The following is a 22,103-nucleotide window of genomic DNA, read 5'->3' on the forward strand; positions in this document are numbered from 1 at the left end:
TGTTTAATTAAGAGAATATCTATCTAAGGAATATTTATGTCTTATAGTGTTATTCTTTAATGAAATTACTTTAAAAAGTTTAAATTAATTAAACGTATAAAAATGTAATGTTAGAAATTCATAAAAAAAATAATCACATTTGCCTTATTTTCAATGCATAAATATGAGAGATAGCTTTCGAAAAAGTTTTAATAAAAACATAAACAAATTAAATGAAGTAATATGAGAATGAAGGCCATTAATTTTTAACGAAAAGAATATCTATCAAAAAAATATTTATCATGTATTTTTAGAATTTTCTTCAAAAAAATGAGAAGGGACAAATGCTTAGGAATTTAATTTTAAAATTCATCGAAGAAAATAATTATATTTGTCTGAAATATATAACAGCTTTATTTATAGGAAAGCTTTTATTGAAAATTATAAACAAAGCAAAGTAAAATGCGAAAAAATACTATCGTTATTTAATGAAAATTATATCTATCAAAAATATATAATTTATAGTTGTTTTCTTATCCCAAAACTTATTTTTAATAATAAAAAAATAGGATTAAATAAATATATTGGAATCTAAATTTAGAATTCATAAAAGAAAATAACTAGATTTGTTTAAAATGTATAAGAACCTGTTAGTTAGATAAAAGCTTTTATTAAAAAACATAAATGAAACAAACAAAGTAAAATGCGCAAAAATACCATCCTGATTTAATGAAAATTATATCTATCAAAGGAATATTATTTATAGTTGTTCTTTTATCCTAGAACTATAGTTTTAGCAATAAAAAATGGAATTAAATAAATATGTAGAGATTTAATTTTCGAACTCATGAAAGAAAATAATAATATTTGCATATAATATATAAATACCAATTTTAGTTATCGAAAAACTTATATTTAACAGCATGAAAGAAAGAAAGAAAATAAAATGACAGATAATATCATCCATATTTAATGAAAATTAAATCTATCTGAAAAATATCATTTACAGTTTTTTTTAAAACTAGAACTGTCCTTTTAATAATAAAAAAATGGAATTAAATAAATACAGAAAGAATTTTAGAATACACAAAAAATGTAATTATATTTATTTTAAATATCTAAATACCACTTTTAGTTACAGAAAAGCTTTTACAAAGAAACATTAATGCAATAAACAAAGTAAATTGCGAAAAATACTACTCTTATTTAACGAAAATTATATCTGTCAAAAATAATTTATCCAAATATCTTTTGTAGTAGTCATTTATAGTTGTTTTTTTTTAATCATTAAACTATCTTTTTAATTGCAAAAAAGTGGGATTAAATAAATATGTAGGAATTTAATTTTAGAATTCATAAGGATTATATCTGTATATGGTATATTAATACCAGTTTCAGATATAAGAAAACTTTTATTATTAACCATAAACGAAATAAATAAAAAATAAAATTAAAAAAAATGCTATCCTTTTTTAATGAAAATTATATTTATTCAAAAAATAACAACTACACTATTTTTTTAATAATAAAAATTGGAATTAAGTAAAAATATAGGAATTTTTTCAGAATTCATAAAAAATTAATAATATTTTTCATTTAAAATATATAAATACCAGTTTTAACTATAGTTGGGATTTTATTAAAATATATATGAAAAAAATAAATGAATAAAGTAACATGAAAAAAAGACTATTATTCTTTCACGAAAATAATATTTATCATCTATAGTCATTCTTTAATCCTAGAGCTTCCCATAATAAAAAAAATAAACTAAAGAAAGATTGAGTAAATGTGTAGGAATTTAATTTTAGAATTCATAAAAGAAAATAATTATATTTGTCTAAAATATATATAAACACCAGTTTTAACTACAGAAAATATTTTATTAAAATATATAAAATAAATGAATAAGTAAAGAAATATTTGACAACAAAAAAAAAAGAAAATCATTCTTTAACCAAAATAATATCTATCATCTATAGTCATTCTTAAATCCTAGAACTTCCCATGCAAAAAAAATGAAAGAAAGATTGAGTAAATGTGTAGGAATTTAATTTTAGAATTCATAAAAGAATATAATCATATTTGTCAACAGTTAAACTATTTGAATGAATTATTCATTCGCAACAGGTACCCATAATAATAGTTTTTGAAGCGAGAAAGGTGAAAACACTTAAGAAAAAAAAAGTTCCAAAGAAAAAAATATATATTCTTATTTGTGAGTCATGATAATCTTGAACCTCACCCTTGTCTCATAGTTTCTATCTCTCCCTCCCCATTTTTCCATTTGAATGTCCCCCACCCCTCATCTCCGGGAGACAATAGAGAGGATACCAAACCCAGACTTTCCGCCCTAGATATTACGAAGTTACCATCAAGGAATCTTTTAAGAATATACCTGATACGCCCTGAACGGATCTTTACCATATTACAGGTGCCATTTGTGGATAAAAAAATATTCTAACTGGGTGCCAATTTTAGGCTATTTATCGCTATTTTTGAATTTTTTTTTTAAATGAATTAAAAATTTGAGTTTATAAAATTTATTATTATAAATAGATGTTAAAGCTTTTAATTTCTAATAAAACATTAATAATACAAAAATAATAAAACATTAATAATTATTAATAATAAATCGTTACAACTCATATTATTTTATGAAAATATAATTTTTATGAAATAGGAGTTTTAACTTCATTTACATAAATTGTACTTAATTCAGGCACTTAAATTAGAATAAATTATAACCTTAAATTATAATTTTTTTTTTAGTCTTTGTATGTTGCCTTAATTTCTTTTAAAGTTATTGCTTCTTATGTTGTCGTAGATATATTTAATTACTTGGAATACTTGAGAAAAAATTTTAATTTATTGTCAAATTAGGTAAAATTAAAATAAAATCTTGTAAGCTGGACGTTTTTGATTGTTATATTCATTTTATTTATTTATTTTTTTAAAGCAAAAATGTATTGTTTAATTTATTCGTAATTATAATTTTTAATTCCTCTTTAATTAATTTATTATTTTATTTTTGAACGAGAAAAATCTGTTTGATATTTTTTGAGCCTTTAAACTTTTAAGCTTTTTTTTTACTGAAAAATTTACAACTCATATAGTAGGTATTTAATAAAAATATCGGTTTAATAAAACAAGAATTTGAACTTCATTTACGTAAATTGAACTTAATTCGGACACTTAAATTAGAATAAATTATAAAATTATTACTTTAAATTTTAGTTTTTGTATACGATTAATTTCTTTTATGGTTCCTATGTAGTAGAGGTATATTTAATTAGTTTGAATACTTAAATTTATAAATTACAATCAAAATAAGAAAAATTAAAATAAAATGTTAAAAGTTACCACGTTTATGATTGTTATGTACGTTATTTGTAATTGTTATAAATTAAACATTTTATTTTGAAACATGATTGTCCTATAATGATAAAACAGACAATGTTTTTAATTTATAATTAATTTTAAGATTTCATATTAAATTTTAAACAAATTAAAATATTACAATACACAAATTTACCCACTTTTTTAAAAAATTATTTACTAAAATCTCCTTAAAATATAAATAATTCAGGAATTATGCTAAACAACCGCTTTAGTAATGTGCAAAAGAATTATTGAATTCATTCTTTTTGTTATCACATTACGTTTAAAGAAAGAACTATTATTCCCAGATTAGTTCGCAATCACATTCTCGAATAAAGCAATAACGCAATACAGTAACATTTTAATGAAACAAAATAACGTAGTATTATTTCTGACGAATCTTTTATTAATTAATAAAATATTAAATTCATTTTATGTCATTTCAGAAAAGAAAAATTTTAAAAATGTCTTTTTCTCGCCAAACAAGAATTTTAGTAACCCAGTGAATTACAATGAAACCGAAAACGTTCGGAGGCGTATCACAAAACTCTTGAAAACGAATCCTCCTCCGCCTTCGGGGGAGAAAGGAACGTTTCGTATATGAGAAAATGAAGAGAAGAACAACTTCCCATTCTCTTCTCTCCCCCTTCCCCTCTCTTAACCTTCTCTCCCGTAAACATCGTTCTCTATAATTTTCCGTTTAGGGAAGCGAGTAAAAATACTGCCCTTGATTATAATAATTATCGAAGGCGTGTGTACGCCACCAAATTATCGTTTTCGCCGCGAAAGCGAATAATTGATTGTCGTCTGCATCTTTCTAATCGTCTGCCTAGTATATTTTTTTCCCTCTAATTCTTTTGTATTTGTACTTAGAAGAAAGAAATTAGACAGAACTGATGAGGAAAAATGTTTATTTTTACCGATGAAGCAAAAGGCTTAGATAAAAATTCTCGTTCACAATGCGATGATCTCTCATGTTATCAAAACGATACGTAAATTCGCCAGAAGGAGCAAAAAAAATTTAATCGTCCGAGATATTCAATTCGCTGAATTAAATGGCGGATGAAGGGCATTTGTTAAGACCGAATCCTAAGTTATACTGACAGATTTTTTTATTTTTCTAAAATATGCAGGTATTTTTATTAAGTTCGTAATTTCGTGCAGTTGCTTTTCAAACTCTAAAGGGAAAAAGATTTTTTATATTATTGTTTATTTTGTTTATTTATATATTTTATCGTTTGCACTGAATATAAATTTTCTTTAGTATGTTTAGTCTGGCAATAAATTTGACCTAAAGAACAGTAAAAAAAATGTTCAGAAAATTGTACTTGCAGTTAAATTTCTTAAAACACTTAAGAGTATTCCAGATTTTTAAAATACACGGTACAAATTGTTTTCATCAATTAAATTTTTATAAAAGCTAATGTTAAGTACATTTTCAATATTTTTAAAATTTAAAAGTTGAAAGAAATAATAATCACCTGTAAAAAAGAGCGAAAAATATATAAATGGTAGAAAAAAAAACAACAACCTTAAACTTTTATGGAGATTATAAATAAAAGACAACAGGACACTATAAAAGTCTTTAACGTTTGATCAGCTGGAAAAATACATAAATTATTACCAAAAATGTTTGTCATTTTATTTAAAAAAATAAAAAAAAAATTTTATTTGTATATTAAAATCTATGCAATGTAACAAAATAAAATTTATTCAAAGCTAAAATTAAATTACTTTCACGAAAAAAAGCATTCACGCAATCGTATCTATATATATATTTCTCTTACACGGCACCAAAAAAAAGCCTCATTTCAACTTCCCGAATGGCAACGTTAGAAAATTGACCAATGATTGCTGCTAAAAATGTCACATGGCAAATGTCACATGAGGTGGCTCAATATATAGCGCTTCTAAAAACGGAAAAAATAACCAGAGTGAGCATTATCAGGTTGTTCAATTCAGATTCATGCCCTAAAAACATGATAATATTTAATTGAGAAGTGTTCAACATATAGCGCTTTTAAAAACGGAAACAATAACCAGAGTGAGCATTATCAGGTTGTTCAATTCAGATTCATGCACTAAAAACATGACAATATTTAATTTAAACTCAATTAGGAATTAATTAATTAATTGAAGTGAGAATGCTTTAAAAGGCCGCTGTTGAATTGATATTTTTCTACTGGGAGCTACCTAAACGTCTAAAAAACGTTTAAGTGTTTGTATTGAATGCATTGAATTTTTTTATATTTCGCGTTTATTTATGCATTGAATTTTCACGCTTTAAAATGCAGAATATTAGTGAAGCAATATTTGATAATTTATTTTGCTAATATGTTTCTTATTTAGCTAATGTTTTGATTTTTTCACCATGTACAATCTAAATAGCTAATATACTTTTTTAAAAGCCAATAAGAACATTGGTAGAATTCTTCTACATAAGTACAATACTATGTCTTTGATGATAAAATACTATGTCTTTGATGATAATATATTATGTCTTTGTGCTAGAACATTGTGTTCATTGGCGAGCGAGCGCAGCGAGCCATGGTTCACGGCGTGAACCACATAGGATTGCGTAGCAATTTCGGGGGTTGGCGAGCGTTAGCGAGCAGGGGGCGGAGCCTCCTAGTTTATCATAATTTATCAAATGTTTTGATCATTTCTGAGTAAAAAATAATAAATTAATAAGAAATAAAGCTAAATGCAACGCTGTAATTTTTTTTCTATTTATAAGAATTTCACTTATTAACAAAATGTAATTTTTTTTTATTATTACTTAATATTATTAGATTATGACGGATCCCTATATATCTGTTATTTTTACTCACCTTATTTTTATAGGGTATTGTAGGGACCTATATTTTTTTTAACCTAAAACGAATAAATGTTTTAAATATAGATTTTTGTATTAAATACGCTGAAAAATCTAATCAGGTTTTCTTAAGCTTCATGCCCTTCAAAAAGGACTGTCATTAGAATTGAATCTAAATGTTATATGAAAGAAGAATTTACAATTATAATCTGGCAATATGGCTCTATCTGCTATCAATGCTAATTAACTTCTGATAATTAGTCATCACTAATGAGGTTCATCTGACCGAAATTAAACTATTTCCAATACCTTTTTTTTTTCATTTTAATTGCGCTGAAAATGTAATACATATCAGCTCACAAAATTAAAAAAAAAAATTATGTAAAGCAAAAATTTTATTAAGTTTAACGGCAAAATTTTCTATAACAGGGTGACTAATAATGCAGTATCGTCATTTCCTTATCGAGCATTAATTATTAAACTATGAAAAAAAAGGAAATAATAATTAAAAAGAAAAAAATGCATATTTTAAATAAGCTTTCATTCAATCTAAGACTTATCAAAAGAAAATGCTTGATTTAGTTTTTATTGTTGCTGAAGTGTTGCCATTTTTTATCCCTTTTTATAAAACTTTCTCTTTTTTTCGCAATTTCTTAAGCTCATCTGCAACGTCGTGATATTTTATAATTAGATACCATTTACAGAAATTTTTAATTGCTTCTCATTTGAAGAGATTATTATTTGAATAATTTATGAATGTGAGTACAAAGCTGGAAATAATAAAGAAGAAACTGGTGTGAGTTAATCACCTAGAAGAATACGAACGTTCCTTCACGAAAGCACTGTGCCATTGATCAAAATTGAGTTACAATAATTAATTTTATTGAGTTTGTTTAGTTTATTTTTTAGAATTTTAATGATCAGATGGTAGTTCCTTACTTTAACTAAGTTTTATTTTTATCATGAAATAAAGATGCTTAAAGTTATTTTTTAATGAAAAAAAGTCATTAATAATAATTATATACAATATTTCATTATAATTAGAAACATTTTCTTAATAACCGGAAATATTTTTTTCTTAAAAAAACTTTTTTTAATTGCTGGTAATTCATTTAAATAAGATTCTCATCCTTGAATTTTCATTTTCATAAAAATATATCGTTAAGTTTAGCTTTGCTCAGTATTAGCGAAGAAATACTTGCTTTATTACATTCTAAAGTCAGTTTTTTTACGTATTTACTTAGTATTTTTTTATTAATTAATATTTTTAATCAACATTTAATCGTTCTTATTCGTCTAAAGACTCTAAATTATGCAAATGCGGAAATTAAGTCAAGAAAATTGTTACTTTTTTTTCCAAATCTTTAATTAATATTTTTGAAGTTAGTAATACTTTTATTTATTTCCCCTCATGAAAAGAAAAATTGGATTAAAAGTTAAAAACGAAAAATTTAGCAAAAAGAAATTATACTTCTACAATAAATAATAATAAAAAAGTTTTTTAATGGAATTAAAATTTTGAAAAACATTTCAAAAAGTTTTTTATTTTATTACTACGTTTTTATCAACTTTCTGAACTAACTATGAGTGTAGAGTCTTTCAATCGGGTTTTAGACCACTTTCTAATTAACTAAAACTCTCAAATCTCTACGGGAGTTCCGTGTTTGATAATAATGATGTTTAATACCTTTCTGACAACTTCATTGGAATTCATTAAAAATTTATTACCAATAAGAATAATTGTCAATAAAATTATGACCACTGTCCAACTAATTAGATTGCCTCAATTTTAACATGAACTTTGGTGCAGATAAGCCTTACAAGTTTGAATTGTTTCCCATCCACTGCAAGCAGAATTTAGTTTCTTGTATAACCGGTGTTGAAATATTGAAGAATTTTCGTATTTGCTGCTATCAATATTCAATTACGTATCCTTTTATTTTTTAATCCAACCCAAAGGACATGAGAACTCTTAGTTTAAGCATTTGAGACAAACTAGCCTTTGTGGAGGAATTTTCAATGGAAAAAATCCGCATTTTCGTTACTTTGAAGAATCACTATAAACCTAGCTAAACTAAGTCCGACGATAAGGGGATTCTAACCCTCTACCTCAGACGATATTTTACTTCAACACTATGGTCAGTGAGAGTCCGGAGCAGAATTCGAATTGTCCAATCATCACTGGTATTCGAATCTACGTCGCTTCATTGAGAGGCAAATGGTCTATGCTCTGAGCCTCAGTAAAAAATTTGTTGTCATATTATAGCCAAATCGAATTAATCGTCAATCAAAATTTCTACTCCTTTCCTACTAGCTAGAAAGTTCAAATTTCAATCGAAGCTCTGTCTCTGATGCTAGTGCAAGTTACAAATGTTTCCGAAATAGGGAAAGCAAAGATTATAAGCAACATAAATTACGATCATTTTTCACCATAAACTGATCAAAAACTAAATGAATAATTTAAAACTACATTTTTCAACTAGACTAAAAAAAGTTAAATACACAGCCAAGAAATCCACTGTATTTTACAGCAAAAGCTGCTCGCAACATACTGTAAATATTATAGCAGATAAATGTAAATTCTACTACGAGCTGTAACTGACAAAGCACAACTCTGTTAGAAACAGCCTATTGCAAAATTTATTTTATAATAGTATGCTGCGATATTCATACCAATGTCAGAAATAACATCTTGGAAAACTTACAGCAATATGCTGAATTATTCACAGCACTGTCTGTAACAAAAATAAGTACAAATTAGCATTATTCAAAGCAACAACTTAATAAATTTAACAGCTGCTCATGGCAACCACGAGAGCAACTTTTGCTTTGAAATACATGAAACATTTTTTTACATTGAATGTATTTAAAATAATGTATCCTGGCACCATAAGAAACTCCGGATCAAATTACGATTAAAAGTACCTGCACCCTGGTTGCAAGAACCGTAAAATAAAGTTTACCAAAAACTCCATTTTTACCGCAAAATTTTATATCGTATATTTTACAGTAATTCAGTATAACTACAGTGGTTCAGTGATTTTACAATAAATATTGCAGTAAAAATTACGGTATAAAAGATTTTGCTATAAAAAAAAATACCGGCAACCGTGTTGTCGGTACATTTTACCGTAATTTGATCAGAATTTTTTTTAAATATGCTGCAATATTCGCTGTTCAAATTTTAAGTAAAATAACTACACAGCCTTAAAAATTATTCTATAATAAAAATAACTACACCCATAATTGTCAAAAACCACTGAAAATCTATACTTTTGAAAAGGCAATGAATTAAATATACAATCAAATTCCTTTCTGATAAACTATTCGAATCGAACTTCTGATTCTTTTAGAAGTTCAAACCTAAATGTAGTGTTTTTCATTCCCACGGAAGAATAATTGCATCGATAATGATTTTATAAAGATAAAATAAATCTTTCTGAAATCATTATCGGGAAATTTAAATCGTGTTGGTTCAACTGCTTTAATTTTGGCTTCTAAAGTTTCCAATCTTTTCGATTTAATTTGTATAGAAAATCTACCATTTTCTTTCATGCCGTTCCGAAATAAAGTTTTCGTCCAATTATCTAAACTTTTGGAAACTTCAGAGATAAAATAAATGAAAAGAAAGTAACGTTACAAAAGTAGTTCTCTTTTCCCTGTAAAGTCAGTCTGAGAAATTCAATCTTGGGCTTTTCATTTCAAAAAGGGCAACATTCCGAACGCAATGAGCTTTCATAAGCTTTTAAATTTTAGCATCGCCAAAGCTAACTTACTTTTGAGTGAAAGAAACTTTTATTTCTGTGTTCTATTCTTCTGCAAATAGCATTTCAGTTAAAGTTTTAAATCTCGAATGTAACATTTCGTTTTCCCAAAAAGGCGAACGTATGGAGGTATTATTAGAAAGAATGGAGTTTCTCTAATGAATGTTTAATGATACCTGGATTCTATTTCAAGGAAAGGTTTCCTTTAACACATATACCTTTCCTCGGATTTTTCTTTGATGCAATAAATAATGAGAAGGTGTTAACTTTGTATTAGTGACTGAAAGTAAATAATAACAAAGTTTAACATTAAAAAAATTCATTTAAGCGTTTGAATCAGACATTCGATTATACCTTGATTCTGTTTTAAGAAAATGCCTTCTTTAATACATGTTGATTCCTTCCGATCTTTCTTTGATTCAATGAATTCTAAAAAAGTGTTTACTTAATACAAGAAAAAAAACTGAGAAAATGAGTAACAGCAAGTTTTAATCTATCAGATCTAGTTAAATTATACTATACATTAAGTATGAAAAATTTTTAACTCTCATTTTTTATTTTCGACGATACCTTAATTTCATTTCAAATAAAAAATCTTAAATGCAAATTTTTTCCCTGGAAGAAGGAAAAGATATGGATGTATTACTAAAAAGAATGGAATTACTTGAAGGAATGTTTGATGATACCTGAACTCTATTTCAATAAAAAGGCTTTCTTTGAGGCATATATGTTATTTTCTGATTTTTCTTTGATGCAATAAATGATGAGAAAATGTTAAATCTGTATTAGTCCCTGTAACTGAGCAAGTAAGTAATAGCAAAATTTTAATTTGACTTTAAAAAAATTCATTTAACCCTTTGCATCAGGCAATTGATTATATCGATAAATTCTGAAAAAATGTTACACGAAAAAAAAAACACGGAGAAAATAAGTAACAGCAGAGTTTAATATCTATCCATCTATTATTATCATTATTATAAATAGAGCTAGTTAAATTATACTATATATCAAGTGTAAAATCTTTTCCAACTCCCGTTTTTAATTTTTAATTATACCTGAATTCCATTTCATATAAAAAAAATTTGAATGCAACATTTCGTTTCCCCAAAGAAGGAGAAATTATGGAGGTATTATTAGAAAGAAGGGAGTTTCCTTAATGAATGTTTAATGATACCTGAATTTTTTTTTAAGAAAAGATTTTTCTTAACACACAGATGCGTTTCCTTCGATAATTCTTTGTTGCAATAAATAACGAAATCATGTTAACTCTGTATTAGTGACAGCAACCGAGAAAGTAAATAATAACGAATTTTAACTTCAAAAAAAATCAAGAATTCATTTTAGCTTTCCCATAGAACATACTTTGATTCTGTAAAACGAAAATGCTTTCTTTAATACATGAAGGTTCCTTCAGATTATTTCTTGATGCAATAAATTATAAGAAAGTGTTTACTTTGTACAAGAAAAAACACTAAGAAAATAAGTAATGGCTGTATTTTGTATCGATAAAATCTGTTAAAAGATTTATTTATCTATATTTATTAAGAGATCTAACTATCTATTAATTAAAAAATCTATTTAAATTACAGTACACATCATGGGTTAAAGTTTTTGAACTCTCAATTATAGTTTTTTATGTTACCACAATTCCATCTTAAGCAACAAAAAAAAGAAATTTTTCGCTTCCCCAAAAAGGACAACGTATAAAGGTTGCATTAGAAAGAATGAAGTTTCTCTAATGAATGTTTAATGATATCGGGATTCTATTTCAAGAAAAAGCTTTCTTTAACCCTTCGGCGCAGATGGGATATCGGTGCCCCTTTTCCGTATATATATATATATATATATTGGTACTTTTAATTATGAAAATAACAGTCTAATAGTTGCTAAAAAATCTATTAGATTTTCGGAATTATATTTGTACTAATATATAAAATCCAAAAAAGGTAGATTGAAAAATGCTTCTTTTTTCATTTATATTCAAAACTCAATCAATAATTTATTTTGAAAAAATTAAAGAAATTTTAATGATAAATAACTGTTTCTCTTAGATCTAAATAACTGCATATTTTAAAAGATATTGTTTCGAAATGAGCCGTGCTTTGAAAAATTTTACCTTTAAAGGAAAAGACACCTGTGTTTCGTGCTTCATTTCATAACCATAAATTATTAAAACGCGGAATATAATATTTTTCAATTGTTTTGACTTGAATTAATACAAAATAATGAAAAAAGTTCTTAGATTTACTATTAATGCAATAAACTATAAGAAAATGTTTCCATGTAAAAAACACTAAGAAAATAACAAAATGTAATTTTTTTTTAAAAAATGTGCACATTTTTAGAGATCTATTTAAATTGTACTGAACATACAATTTGAAAGTTTTTAATCTTTCAATTTTTGCTTCTGTTAAAACTTCTGATTCAAATCTGAAATGTTATGTTACGTTTCACAAAGAACGAAAACGTATGGAGGTATTATAAGAAAGAAAAAGTTTCTTTAACGAATGTTCAGTGATATTCAATGATATTTCTATTCCGAGAAAAGTTTTTTTTAATAGGTAAACGTTACCTCAGACTTATCTTTGATGCTATAAATAACGAGAAAATGCTCATTTTATATTAGATATTTTCTGAAACGTTGGGCATAAATTTAATTTCCATAATTCTTTATATGAAATCTGATACCGATTCTGTAGTAAATTACCTCGGTTCTACTCGACCTCTGTATTGTACATGGAAATGCAACCTGCTCTGTTTTTCCTTATTTGACCACATCTATTTCCCTTGCTCTTCTTTTTTTTCCCTTACCTGTTTTATTTCTCTCATTTATGTGGTTTGCCTTTGACGAAGAGTGCATGTTCGAACTCTCATATCATGTCATCCTTTCATCTATCTCAGCTAAGAAGTATATTTTTTGCTGCAGTTTTCTTGAAATGACTCGTTTATTATTTTATATTTGTTAGTCACTAATAATATAAATAAATAAATTGTTATTTATTATATCGTTATAATTTTTTTAACTACATACTGATTAAGGAAATACATATATGAAATATTTTTTGGAAATGTAGTTCAAATTCTATAACAAACATTAATATTCCTTTTGCTGCTGTCCATCTGTTATCATTTAATGACTATTTTCATGTCACAAAAAAACTTCTCCATTTGGTGTTCGACGTCACAATCGATAGTGATACAACACTTTCTGCTTGGATTTTCTATCATTCACCCAATCAAATCGGTTAATATTAATAGATTGATATTTACGTGAATATATTTATTACCTTGCATAATTACATACATTATTTTCGATGTTCTCGTATGATATAATCTGTCCATTAACATTTAGCATATACTGTAACTTGGTAACTAATTTAATTTAAAATTATTGGACTGGAATTGCCTAGCTGCAATATTTACCTTAGCTTTAAATTAACGTTAATTCAAAAATGCTGATTAACTTTTTTTAATACAAAATGAAGAATACCCCCAAGTATTTGTCATTATGCACTGTAAGAAATTCCGAATCGAATTACTGTGAAAAATATTGTCACTCAGTATACCGATACGTTTTACTTTAAAATCCATTTTTACAGGAACAGGTTACGGAAAAAACAATCTAATATGTCAGAATTTTTATACGAATATTTATCGTGAAATTATGGAATCACTTTAATTAATTATTACTGGAAAAATTGCGTTATAATATTTTAAGGTAAAAATAGATTTTACGGTAATGAATACATACAATAACTTAGGGTAAAAATGGATTTTATGGATAATTCACCCGAAGTGCCGTTACTTTATTCCGAAATTTTTTACAGTGTTTTAGTTATAATATTAAATATTTAAAATCTAAGATTTAATATTANATATATATATATATATATATATATATATATTTAATATTATATTTTTGTTACATGGTTAAAAGTTTTTATTATTTAAGTAACATTATTTAACATCTCATGTATATAAGCATACTGTTTATAATTATATAAACAGCCACTTGTTTGAAATATATCGTAACATTTAAATCCAAAAACTGTTTAGAAAGTTTATTATTTTACAAAGATAAATCTATTTTAGCGAGATTAATTTATTCCGATGTTTCAATAAAAATTCGCAAGATTAAATTCTTTCTTTTTATAAATTGACTATATGATTATTTGTTTCTATTTTTTTTTGTTAGGAACATTGGAAGAATTTTGCATATTATTCATATTATTCACAGTTTATTTTTATAAACTGTGAATGCTTTCAAGTATCTTTGAAGAAATAAAAAAAAGTTTTTTTTTATTTCTTAGATAAACATCGATTTTATAAATCTAAACATTTCAAGAAGAAGATGGAATATCATATTTCTCGGATTATGAAATCTGGTAATGGACATTAAAAAGAATTTTCTTGAGTTTGTGTCAAATATCTAGTATATTACAGGCTTAAATATATATGTATATATACATATAAATTGAAAATTACAAATATCAAAAAATTTCAATGCTTCAGATGACGAAGTATCTCAATTATCAAACAACAAATTACACATGCGCTGTGCTTTTGTAACGTGTGTAGCGTATTTAGTTTAGAGCTACGCAGGCTACAATACGCATTATTTTTTTAACAATTTAGCTTAATTAAAATGAAGCACAAATAACGTGAAGTGTATCTAAATCAATACAATTTGACACATTATATATTTTGTTAAAATATTAAATAGATTAAAAAGTTTGTACACTTATAAATAGACTTACAATACATCAAAATATCCTTGTTTCGGATGGTGAAAATAAATGTATAAAAGTCACAGTTATGCCTTGAACTATAAAAAAACTTATACTGTATTGTTGAAAAGATTATCTTAGACTAATAACTAAAATATTTGAAAATAAAACTAAATTGTATTAAAAACTTTCCCAATTAGTGAGATTTTTCCATTTACAAGAAAACTGTCAGAATCATTGAAAAATTCTCAAATGTTACATATTTTATGAACTCACACAATGCAGCGATGAAGTAATTTATTAAAAAATTAATTCCCAAACATTTTTCATTTATTCAAAGCTGAAATCTTTCTTCATATAGACATTTTATGCCCTTCATTCAACTAGCATAGAAGGCACTGGCTAAACACTGACGTGTTTTAATTTAACAGCCATTAATAACTGCTGCAAGTTTACAAGAGTTAAAATGTTGCATATTTTTTCATATAACGACAGTTTAAGATTGCTCTTGCGGTAAATTTGCCCGACTCAGAGATGCCTTCTCTCTAAACTAGCTATCAGTAATCATAAGTGCTATAATGAGTATAACTTTAACAAAATTTAAATTAGCGCGATTGCAATGCAATTTAACTCTTCAATTCTAAGTTAGAAATCTAATATTAATAATATTACACCTGGGCTCAGGGGATCGAGCTTTCGCCTTCCAACGAGGTGACCCAGGTTGGAATCCCAGAGATGGATGGTCGATACAGATTCCGCACCCGGCTCTCACTGACCGCACTGCTGACGTGAAATATCCTCAGTGGTAGAAGGATCATGGGTTAGAATCCCCTTGCCATCAGACTAACCGTGGGCGGTTCTCGTGGTCTTCCTCTCCATGTAACACTAATGCGGGTTAGTTTCATCAAAAGTCCTCCACGAAGGCAAATTTCTCCCGATACCTGATCCAAGAGTTCCCTTGTCTTCTGGATTGGATTCAAAATTGCAAGGCAACGGAGTTGAAAATTAAATTAGCAGTCGTAAACCTAAAAATTGGGTCGGCTGTTTAACGATGGCTGTAAAATAAAATATTACACATGAGTTTACTATTAAATAAAAAAAACTAACTGTTGAAAGTTACTTTTTGGATAAAATGTAGCACTTGAATGTTTTTTTCTTCTTTTTTTTTATCAAATATTTGCTGCCAACAACAAAATTTCATAACTTTTCGTAGTTACGGAAAAAAATATTTTTAACAAATTATTACAAAAAATCTCAAAAACCATAACTTTTATTATTCAGCCGTAACTTCGCCATCTTGATTACGAAATCGTAATAATTTCGGATAAATAGCGATTTTTGGCACTTCACCTCTGCCGATATTATGATTTAAGACACCGTTTTAATGAGTCAACATTGAACTAATTTCTCTGATATCATTTTTATAAATCAGCAGTCGAAGAAAAAATATAATTAAAAAAAACAAAAAGCTAAATCAACATGCAACTGACACAAAAAAATAGAAAAGAAAAAAGGAAGAAAAATAACCAATTAAATTTTTCCCTCCACCCTGGGTAAACAAATATCTTCCTTGTCAAAACTACACTTTGATATGCGTGAATTGCCATGGTAGAACAAAAATTGGAAAAAGACATTCTATTTCAGTTCAGGAAAAGGAACGTCCTGTTTTGGTCCCACTCCAGAACTAAACTGATTTCTGCAAAATGAAACGACAAGAGGGTTGGATAAAAACTAGACATCCTTAGGTACCGGATATCCGCTGCTCCTATCATATCGTCCTCTTTAAAGCCCAAAATCTTCTGTTTTTGACATCTGATGACAAAACACGACTGGCGAAATCAGAGAGAGAGAGAGAATAACAAAAACAAAAAGCAAAAATTGGTTAGTTTCCCCAAATTCTAGATCTCCCACGATTATACACCGTGGATGGATCACTTTGACGACCCCTTGATTAATAACGAGTCACCTAGAAAACAAGTCTTGCAATCCGATGCCTTCAGAACATATTCGTAGGAATTTCTCAGCATGGGTTTCATGTAACGACCTTTCACTCCTATTAGCTAAAAAATTGACGGCAAATTATTCTTGACGCAATGGGTCTCTTTCTCTTTTTTTACATCCAAGAGGGGATAAAAAGTAAAAGAGGATTTTCTAATCAGACAGGCTGTTTCTTTCTCTGCTATTTATATGTAATTTTATTTTAAGATGCTGAAGGCAATAATAATAGTGATCAATAATTTAATCAAAATTTGATTTACGGACTAAATTTTGAATTGGATTCTTGCACATTTAAATAGTTAACAAGAAAATATTTGAAAACTTTAAAAATCTGCAAAAATTAAGAATTTTTTTGAATATTAAAAATTAAGGTCGAAAGACTCTAAAGGTCAAATGTTGTTTTTAAAAAAACATTTAAAAAAAATAAAAATAAAGCATTTTAAAAATCACATTGAAATAAGTTCAGACAACAATAAAACGCATCATAATAAATAACTAAAAAAATAATAGGAATAATAATAATAAAAAATGATAATAATAAAAGTGATAATAAAAATAATAAAATAATAATAAAAATAATAAAATAATAATAAAAATAATAAAATAACAATAAAAATAATAAATAATAATAAAAATAATAAAATAAAAATTCAAAAAAATGATTTTACCTTGATATTTTAAAACAACTCATTGAAAAATACGCTAAAATATTATTTGAAATTTTCTCTAATTTTAATAGGATAGTAAATGTTTTTTTCTTTACTACTATTATTAAAAATAACCTTAACACATTATTTGAAAACATTTCTAACTTCATAGCATATTAAATTTTTATATTATTATTATTATATTATTATTATTACATTATTATTATTATTACCAACAATATTATTTATATTATTGCTAAAAATAACACTAAAAAAATATTTGAAAATCATTCTTATTTTAATCGGAATATTAAATAACTTTATTGTTTTTATTATTATTATTGTTATTATGAAAAATAATCTCAAAACAGTGTTTGGAAACTTTACTTTTTTTTAATGAAGTATTAAATGCCTTTTATACCTTTTATTACTATTCCCATTATTAAAAATAATCATTGAGCATTATTTGAAATGTTATTTTAATTTAATAGAATATTAAATGATTTAATTATTATTATCATTAAAAAATAATCTTATAACAGTATTTAAAAACTTTTCTTTTTTTAATAGGATGTTAAATACCTTTTTTTCCTTATTATAACAAGCCTACTTATAAAAAATAATCATTAAGCATTATTTTATAACCTTTCTTATTTCAAAAGGATATTAAATGTAATTATTATTATTATTCAAGTTAATCTCAAAACAGTATTTAAAAACTTTTCTTTTTTTAATGGGGAATTAAATGCCTTTTCTTCTTTTTATTACTGTTCCCATTATTAAAGATAATCATTCAGCCTTATTTAAAAGCTTATTTTATTTTAATGGACTATTTTTAAAACTTATTTTATTAAATAACATTATTATTATTGAAAATAATCATAAAACAGTATTTGAAAACTTTTATTTTTTTAATAGGATATTGATTGGTTTTTTTTTCTTCTTATTCTTACTATTCTCATTATTAAAAATAATCATTGAGCATTATTTGAGAACCCATTTTAATAGGATATTAAAAGTTTCGTATAGCAAGAAAGCTGCATGGAAGGAGTCACACAGTCAGCAAGGGGATGGAGAGGATGGAGTAGGGGGGGGGAATACTTCTCGTAAATCAGGAGGGGGTAGTCTTCCGCCGCATCTTCTACTCACTGATGCATATCGGAGCAGGGGGTCACCACTACTTTTTGAACTTTTTATATTTTCATTTGTGGGGTGCCTAGTTGATAACATTCATATTTCTCCTTATCCATCTGAAATCTTTAGGGGCAAATATGTTGAGCCAAAGTGTATTATGGCCCGACAAGGATTACGATTTTTTTTGTCCCGTCTTTCATGGCTCAAAAGTTTTGGAGTGATACTTCAGACCTACCCCACGCCGGGGTTTTGTGTCCATTGCATATTTCAAGAGTTCTTGTTCTTTTCTGTTCTTTATTTCATTTATGTGAGAGAGTTTTTGGGTATCAAAAGATGTTATTCTAGTTCTCCGGAAATTAGTGTTTTGAATTGAAGGAATATTGAGATGGAGGGCTACTGGTTCGACGCCCGTGGAGTTTGTCATGCTGAGTTGAAATGATGCCCGGTATGGTTATTGCCCGTCTGGATTTTAGAAAATTCTAAGAGTTTTCCGAAAACTTTTTTGAACTATTCAAATGAAGAAAAAAAAGCTTTTAAGACCATGTTACGCCAAAATCGAAGCAATATCGTACAGGTGTTGGAAATTCATTTTCTTATATTTGTTTATTCTTTTTTATTTTTTAAGTTTTATGATGGTAAAAATAAGGTAAAAATTTAAGAGTAATCTAGAACAGTGGTTCCCAAATGGTGCTCCGTGCAACCATATTATTCCGAAGAAGAGTGAAGTAGTTCTTTTTAAAACCAGTGATGGGTTTTGAAACCTCTGATTATACTTAAATTCAACCTATAATTCATACCTTATTCAATTTTTCGGTTGACTTTATGAAATTATTTCAAGCAAAATGCAAACAAAAGAAATTACATTTTTTTAAAGAAAAAAAAATATTTTTCATAACAATATATTGAATAAATTAAGAAAGGAACAAACTTTTATTTATTAAATATTGAATTAGCATTTCCTATCACGTTTTTAAAGCAAAACAATCAAAGTAAAATAATTGAACTAACACACTTAAAACTAACACAATTACCTTAAAAAACTACTTATAAAGTTGGGGTTCCGCTGAAAGAGAGTTGATTATTTAGGGTTCCGTTGCCGAAAAGAAATGAGAACCAGAAAAGAGGAATTCTGGTAAAATTATCGTCGTTGAATGGTAAGGACCGTAATTCTGATAATAAAAATAAAATTTACGGTATTTAAATCATTCATTTGTTAATTTTTTCGTTCTTATCTTAATAATTACAATTATGGCTCGTAATAACGCGCATTTAGTAAAAATACAAAACTGAAAAGTACATTTAACTGAATGAATGGTTTTTATGTCATACTCTAAAGATATCATGAAAAAATTGCAACATTTTATCACATTTACTATCAAACAACATGGTAATAAAACCATACCTAATTATTAATTTTACCTAATTATTAATAATACATAATTATTAATAATACCTAATTATTCATTACCAAAGCATTTCGATAAAAATTATCGTGTTTATTTGGTGTTCCCTCAAATCCTGAAACACTGTTATGTTAAAATGGATTGCACAGTATCATAGTTCAGCTTGAACTGGGCACATGGTTCAACTTACATCTTTGAAGTTGCAGAGAAATTAAATGAATCAAGAAACCGATGTTATGGTTCAACATTCAACAAATTTTCTGAGAGTCGAATTAATAAAATAATTTTAAAAGTAATCAAAAGTTTAACTATTTGATTTATTAATTATAATGATTTAACATCAGAAAATATAAAATAGTCACTCGCTTCTATTGTTTGATATAAGCTAATATTCAGTTCTTTATGCTCAATAAATAATCATTTTACGTCACTTTTAGGAGAAATAATTTAATCTTAATCTATATCTTCTGTTTATCAATGTTTAATTTGAATTACCTCAAGTGAAATGTTATTCCAAATCAACAATTATAATTTGAAATTTATACTGAAAAATGGTTTTATATCAACATTCTAATGAAATATTTGTAGAAATCTGTCATGCAAAATAAAATTTGACTTGATTGTTCGAATCATCGAGAAATTCGTACGCAATATCCTAAAAATAATAATTTCTGTTTTACATTTTGTTTAAAAAGTATCTCCACAAATATTTAACGATTTAAACTTTTCAATTCTAATGTGTATATTTAAGGAATATTAAGCAATTATTTATAACTTCCACAACTTCGCTTAATTAATATTAAGCTCATTAGATTTTAAAGTAATTGATTTTTGAATTTGCAACAAATAAACACTTTTCAATTTGTATTATACTTTCTGAATATAATTTAAATCAATATTTATCTTTTTACTGATAAAGGTTTATATAAAAAGTATTAAAAGTAATAAGTTTCAAGCAAAACTACATCTTTCAAATCAGTTTTATTAATAATACATCATATCTTATGCGAATTGAGTTAATTTTATCATTTAAGCTGTTATACTACTTGGTATCTTTAAAAATTTTAACTCAAAAAAAGGAAGGAAAAAGCATATATTTGTACAGTATTCACTTTCTGAAGGAAAGTAAGATTTTCGTGAGGAAGTACGACAATTTTGCGCATTTGCATTACAGGAGGAGGAAAGCCTCCCACGTTCAGTTTGACTGCAATAATCAAACTGACCTCGAAAATGAATTCCCTTAGATGTAGGAAAAGTATACTATTTCACAAGACGCGTGGTCAATATACAAACCTGAGTCATCTGTTGTGTCAATCTGCAATCCATGACCTTTTCAATGATTCAGCAAACTATTTAGTTGTTTTAAATTTGAAATTCATTCTGAAAGAACAACCGAAATTTTAAACAATTAAACTTTAATAATGTTTACTTATACAGAAACAACTTTAAATTTTACCGACTTTCATACCTAAAACTAAAGATCTGAAAACAAATTTCTTATATAACTTCTTGAATAACCATTACATTATTTTAAAATTGTCCGAAATATATTGCCCAAAAACCACATATTTAATTATTTATACATTTCATCATTGGTATCATTATTTCGCTTCTACGCTGGAAAATATCGATATTCAGCAGTGAACACTGAATGAAAAGTGTCCGCTTACATTAGTTTTTTGCTTACAATTTGTTCATCAGTGCATGCTGAATATCGACATTAACTGGTTTAAATGAAAAATAGAAATGTTATATAAGATTTTCCATCATTGTAAGCTGAATATCGAGATTTTCTGGTTTAAATAAAAAATAGAAATGTTATATAAGATTTCTCATCATCCAATATCAACATTTACTGATTTAAATGAACAATAAGAATGTTATATAAAATTTTCCATTGGCTGAATATCGACATTTAATGATTTAAATAAAAAATAAGAATGTTATATAAGATTAACATCAGTGCATGGCGAATATCGACATTTACTGATTTAAATAAAAAATGAGACTGTTACATAAGATTTTCTATTGGTGCATTTCTATCGACATTTACTCATTTAAATTCTATCGACATTTACTAATTTAAATGAAAAATAAGAATCTTAAGTAATGTTTTCCATCGGTGCTTGCTTAATGATATCATTCAAGTAAGAGGTGGAGAAAAAAAGAAAATCTAATGAATTTTTTCAAGCATTTATAAAAGCAACTATCTGAATATCGACATTTACCGGATAATATCGATGTTCACTGATTTC

At 26.3% G+C, this 22,103-nt stretch overlaps 1 protein-coding gene across 1 annotated transcript in view; it reads left to right on the top strand.

Annotated features, from left to right (window-relative positions):
• The window catches only part of LOC107436783 (teneurin-m), a 536,656-nt gene that overhangs the window by 405,155 nt on the left and 109,398 nt on the right, over window positions 1-22,103 (top strand). The window lies entirely within an intron of this gene.

This window comes from Parasteatoda tepidariorum, chromosome 4 (genome assembly GCF_043381705.1).
Source record: "Parasteatoda tepidariorum isolate YZ-2023 chromosome 4, CAS_Ptep_4.0, whole genome shotgun sequence".
Taxonomy (NCBI): domain Eukaryota; kingdom Metazoa; phylum Arthropoda; class Arachnida; order Araneae; family Theridiidae; genus Parasteatoda; species Parasteatoda tepidariorum.